The 5,458-nt window shown below is 48.4% G+C and overlaps 1 pseudogene; it reads left to right on the forward strand.

Moving 5' to 3' along the window:
- The first annotated feature begins 212 nt into the window (after positions 1 to 212).
- LOC132367641 (polyadenylate-binding protein 4-like) lies at positions 213 to 1,918 on the forward strand (annotated as a pseudogene).
- Positions 1,919 to 5,458: the final 3,540 nt, after the last annotated feature.

The following is a 5,458-nucleotide window of genomic DNA, read 5'->3' on the forward strand; positions in this document are numbered from 1 at the left end:
TAACAGACTCCCGGGGAGGGCCATATGAGCTTTGAGAGCCTGCGGTTTGGCAGTCTCTTGGGAGCCAGCCCCGAACTGCTCTCTCTGGTCCTCGGAGCCCCCTCCAGCTTCTCTGAGCTTCAGGCCACGGCTCCGAGCAGAGCCCCTGTTGTCCTGTGTGGTCCCGCTAAGAAGTCCTCCTGGCAGGTCTGGGAGCGGTCGGGGCTGGGGAGATGAGCGCTGCTGCCAGCGGCTACCCCACGGCCCCCCGTGTGTGGGTAACCTGCACTCTCACATCACTGAGGCCTCGCTGTGAGCAAAGTTCAGCCCTGCGGGGCCTGTGCTGTCCGCCCACGTGGGCCACTCCCTGGGTTCTGCCTGCGTCCACTTCCAGCAGCCGGCTGAGCGGGCCTTGGAGACCACGAACTTTGATGTGAGTAAGGGAAAGCTGACCCGTATCACGTGGCCTCAGAGGATCCCTCTTTGAGAAAACCTGGCATGGGAAACGTCTTCATCAAGAACCTGGACAAATCTATATGTATCAAGGCACTTCGTGATTCTTTTTCTGCTTTTGGAAACATTCGGTCCTGCAAGGTCCTGCAGGGTAGGGTGTGATGAGACTGGCCCTAAGGGTTATTCCTTTGACCCAAGAGGCTGCCGACAAAGCCATCGAGAAGATGAAGGGCATGACCCTCAGTGACCACAAAGTGTCTGTGGGCAGATTCAAGTCTCGAAAAGAGCGGGAAGCCAAGCTTGGAACCAAAGCCAAGGAATTCACCAACGTTTACATCAAAAACTTTGGGGAAGAGGTGGATGATGAGAGACTGAAAGAGCTATTCAGCCAGTTTGGTAAGACCCTAAGCGTCAAGGTAAGTGAGAGATCCCAGTGGGAAATCCAAAGGCTTCGGCTTTGTGAGTCACAAAAAACACCAGGATGCCAATAAGGCCTTGGAAGAGACAAATGGAAAAGCAATCAGTGGGAAAGTCGTTTTCCTCGGCCGTGCACAGAAGAAAGTGGATCGGCAGGCCCCGTTAAAGCGGAAGTTTGAACAGCTGCAACAGGAGAGAATTAGTCGCTATCAGGGGTGAATCTCTACATTAAGAACTTGGATGACACCAGTGATGATGAGAAGTTCAGGAAGAGTTTTCTCCTTTTGGATCAATCGCCAGTGCTAAGGGGACGCGGGAGGATGGGAGAAGCAAGGGTTTGGCTTTGTCTGCTCCACGTGCCCCCAAGAGGCAAGCGGAGCAGTCACTGAGCGGATGCATCGTGGGCTCCAAGCCGCTGTGTGTCGCCCTGGCCCAGAGGAGGGAACAGAGAAAGGCTCACCTGACCAGCCAGTGTAAGCAGCGGGTGGCCGGGATGAGGGTGCCCCCCACCAATGCCATCTTAAATGAGTCCCAGCCTGCCGCTGGGGGCTACTTTGTGCCAGCAGTTCCACAGGCTCAGGGAAGCCCTCCGTGTCACACACCTAACCATCTAGCACAGATGAGACCTCATCCACGCTGGCAGCAAGGCGTCCAAGGAATGCCAAGCGCTATAGGCCAGTCTGGGCCTCGTCCAGCTCTTCGCCATCTGGCTCCATCTGGGTCTGAGTGCCCCTACTGCTTGGCTATGGACTTTGGTGGCTAGCGCTGCCTAGCAAGGTCTGGCTGACAGCTGCCCATCTGGAGGCGTTCCCCCGGCTCTGCAGAACGTACCACCTCGTGCTGCTGCACCTTACAAGTCCACCTCAAGCGTATCCCTCACCCTGCCGTACAGCCTCTGCAGGCACCCCAGCCTGCAGTCCACGCGCAGGGGCAGGAGCCGCTGAGCGCGTCCACGCGGGCCACCGCAGCACCTGCGCCCCTCCACCCCGCCAGGAACGGAGGCAGATGCTGCGCGGGTGGACGTTTGTTCCCGCTTATCCAGACCGTGCACTCAGAAACCCCCTTATGAGGGAGGGAGTGGGCAGGTCACTCAGTGGTGCACTAGGACCGTCGGTGGTGCTGGAGAACATCTGTTTCCTTGATCTGAGTGGTGGTTACGCAGTGTTTGCTGTATGTTCAGTCACGAAGCTACGTCTATGATTTGTTTATTTTTCTTTATGTGTATTAAATTTCATCTTTTATCAATAGTTTATGTTAAAAGTTTAAAAATAAGAACCACGGCAGAGCACAGAGAATTTTTAGGATAGGGTAACGATTCTGTATGATACTACAGTGGTGGATAGATGTTATACATTTGTCAAAACTCACAGAATATACACCACCACAGGTGAAACTTAGTGTAAACCATAGATTTGGAGGGATACTGTGTGTCAATGTAGGTTCATCGTTTGTAACAAACGTACCACTCTGGTGCAGGGTGTCGATGATGGAGGTGGTTGTACACGTGTGGGAACAGGAGGGAGCTGTCTGCTCTTTCTACTCAATTTTCCTGTGAACCTAAAACTGCTCTAAAAAATGGACTTTATAGATTCACAGGCATAGAGAACAGACTTGTGATTGCCAAGGGTGGAGTGGGGGAGAGATGGATTGGGAGTTTGGGGTTAGCAGATGCAAACTATTACATATAGAATGGATAAACAACAAGGTCCTACTGTATAGCACAGGGAACTATATTCAATATCCTGTAATAAACCATAATGGGAAAGAAAAACAAAATTTTAAAATGGAGTTTAAGTCATTTCACTCAGGAAGGGTCTGACTAGTGAATGAGGCAACTGAAAAGGAAGCGTGCTCCTTAAACAGGGTAATTCATTTAGGGTTACATAGGATGTGCAGTGGATGTTTTTTTCTCAAAGGTAAAGATGATAATAAGGAGGGCATGAGAATTCTAGCAAATTAAGATAAAGGAAGAAAGCACTAACAGAGCAACACTGAATCCATTTGTGTTTCCCTGGCAGCTTAGCCCAACAAGACCTTGGACAGAAGGTGGGAACACTTGGCTCACTTAGGAGAAACTCCTGCCCAACGGTCGGGACGGTAGTTTAATCAGGACATCTGTGGGTGGAAAGGAAAGAGTCTGTTCTGAACACATACTGACCCCCAGACACATATTAGATCTGCTTTTCCAGAACTGTGTGTAGGAGGGACTCAGAAATATTTAGAAAATGTTAGGTTCATAGTTCCCATATTCCCTAATGCACAATTGAACAATCTAAAATATATGGAGGACAGAGTTCCAAACCGAGTGTTAAGACAGCTGAACATTTGATGCCAGCACAGCCCACAGCTTGCTTCTTTCCTTTGTGCAAGCCCATTCACCAATCTGAGCCTTGTTTCCTCCACCTCTAAAAGAATAAGGTGTCAGTACTAGCCTATGCTATGTCTATGGCAGCAGATGGTCAGGATATGGCCTGGGCTCCGTGGGCGGGAATCATATGCCCAGTGTAGGGTCTCCTGGGAGCCTTTCCTGGGGACTGCAAGGGAATGCCCAGCCCTGATCTAGCACCGACCTCCATATTTCTACTCCACTAGCCCACCATCTCTCTCCCACTCCCATTCCAACCTACAGCCGTGCTCTCAACCATACGCATTGTTGGAACCCAGAATAAAACTTTCCCAGCAACATTTTGCATTCACTAAGAAGTCTCTTGGAGAGGGTCTGCAGAAGAGAAAGAAACACAGCTATAGTGGTGGTGGGATTTAATACAGAATAAGTACGAAGAGTAGCAGAAAGAGGAGGAGGAGGAGAGGAGAAGAAGGAAATCTATACCAGAATGAGCATGATGCATTTTTCAAGCTCTATCTCATTTCATCATCAAAAAAACCTCTTATAATGCACTTTTAGAGAAAAGGAAGCTTATCTGGGAAAAAAAAAAAAAACCAGAAACACTAATTTGAAAAGATACATGCACACCAGAGTTCATATTCATAGTAGCACTATTTACAGTAGCCAAGAAGCAACCTAAGTGTCCATCAACAGATGAATGGATAAAGATGTGGTGTATATATACATACAATGGAATACTACTCAGCCATAAAAAAGGAAGAAATTTTGCCATTTGCAGCAACATGGACACGGAGGGTATTATGCTAAGTGAAATAAGTCAGACAGAGAAGGCAAATACTGTATGACATCATTTATATGTGGAATCTAAAAAAAAGTACAACAAACTAGTGAATCTAACAAAAAAAGAAGCAAATTCACAGATTTTCAGAACAAACTAGTGGTTACCAATGGGAAGAAGGAAGAGGGGAGGGGCAGTATAGGGGTAGGGAATTAAGAGATACAAACTATCAGGTATAAAATAAGCTACAAGGATATTGTACAACACAGGGAATCTAGCCAATATTTTATAATAACTATAAATGGAGTATAACCTTTAAAATTTGTGAATCACTATATTGTACACCTGTAACTTCCATAATATTGTACAGCAACCATACTTCAATTTTAAAAATAGTAAAAAAAAAAAAAAAAAAAAAAGAAAGAGGAAGCTGACGCTCAGAGATGCTAAATAATTTATCCAACAGCCTGTTACTGCAAAACGGCATGTAATCAATAAAACTATGCTCTGTTGCCACTTTACAGACTCAGAATCCTACAGTCGTGGGTCAGGCGGGTACAAGCCTGCCTCAGGGGCAAGAATAAACCCTAAGTTCGTGTCTTCTCAACTCTCGGTCCCCCACCTCCCTCCAAGGAGGCAGACCTAATGACCCTTCCCCAGATCCACGTCCCTGTAGCTCCGGGGAAGCGTTGTTCTACTCCACTCCTGACAGAGGGCAGCCAACCCTGAACGTAGCACTGAACTGGCTCTTCCTGTAGCACTGAACTCCCCTTCCTTCAGGGGCCAGGAGAGGGTTCTAACCCACCCACTCCAAAAAGAGAATCTTTCTCAGAACCCTCAAGGTTGCCAAATTTCCAGCCAACATTTTATATCAGCCGTTTGGAAAATGAAGCCCCTCAGCGACGTTTTCTGGGGGAAAGATTCCCTGCAGCATGGGCCTCCAACAGGAGAATAAATCTGCATCCGAAGAGAAGGCTTTCCCTGCTCCACCATGTCTGAACACCTACCTAACTCTTGGTCAGGCCAAGACACCTTGAGATCCTTTGCTTCTTGGAACACTGTAAATTCTTGCCGACTTCTTTTCTGGCCTGAAATGAAGCCTGTATTTTATCACATCACCTCTCTGGGCTCCTGTGTTCTCAGTTGGACCAGAAAAACAAGCAGACATTTTCCTGCCATTTTTCCGTCAGTGTACCCTTGAAGTTACAGGGAAAGTGCCCAGGCCTGGCACGAGGATGCCTAGTCTCTGCTCCTGTTCTGCCTTGACTGAGTCGCTTCTGCTCCCATGATTTGTAGAAGAGGAAGTAGCACAGAATGGCCTAGGGACTGTTTTTCCTCTAACCCTGAAGAAGCCTGTCTCCCCTGGGTGTCCTTCCAGATAGAATGAGGCCGGCGTCCAGCCCCACCCAGCCTTGCCCGGCGCTATAAAGGAGCCTCCCAGACAGCCTCCCCCAGGAAGTTGCAGCTCTGTGCCCTCCTAAACG

Source organism: Balaenoptera ricei, chromosome 6 (assembly GCF_028023285.1).
Source record: "Balaenoptera ricei isolate mBalRic1 chromosome 6, mBalRic1.hap2, whole genome shotgun sequence".
Taxonomy (NCBI): domain Eukaryota; kingdom Metazoa; phylum Chordata; class Mammalia; order Artiodactyla; family Balaenopteridae; genus Balaenoptera; species Balaenoptera ricei.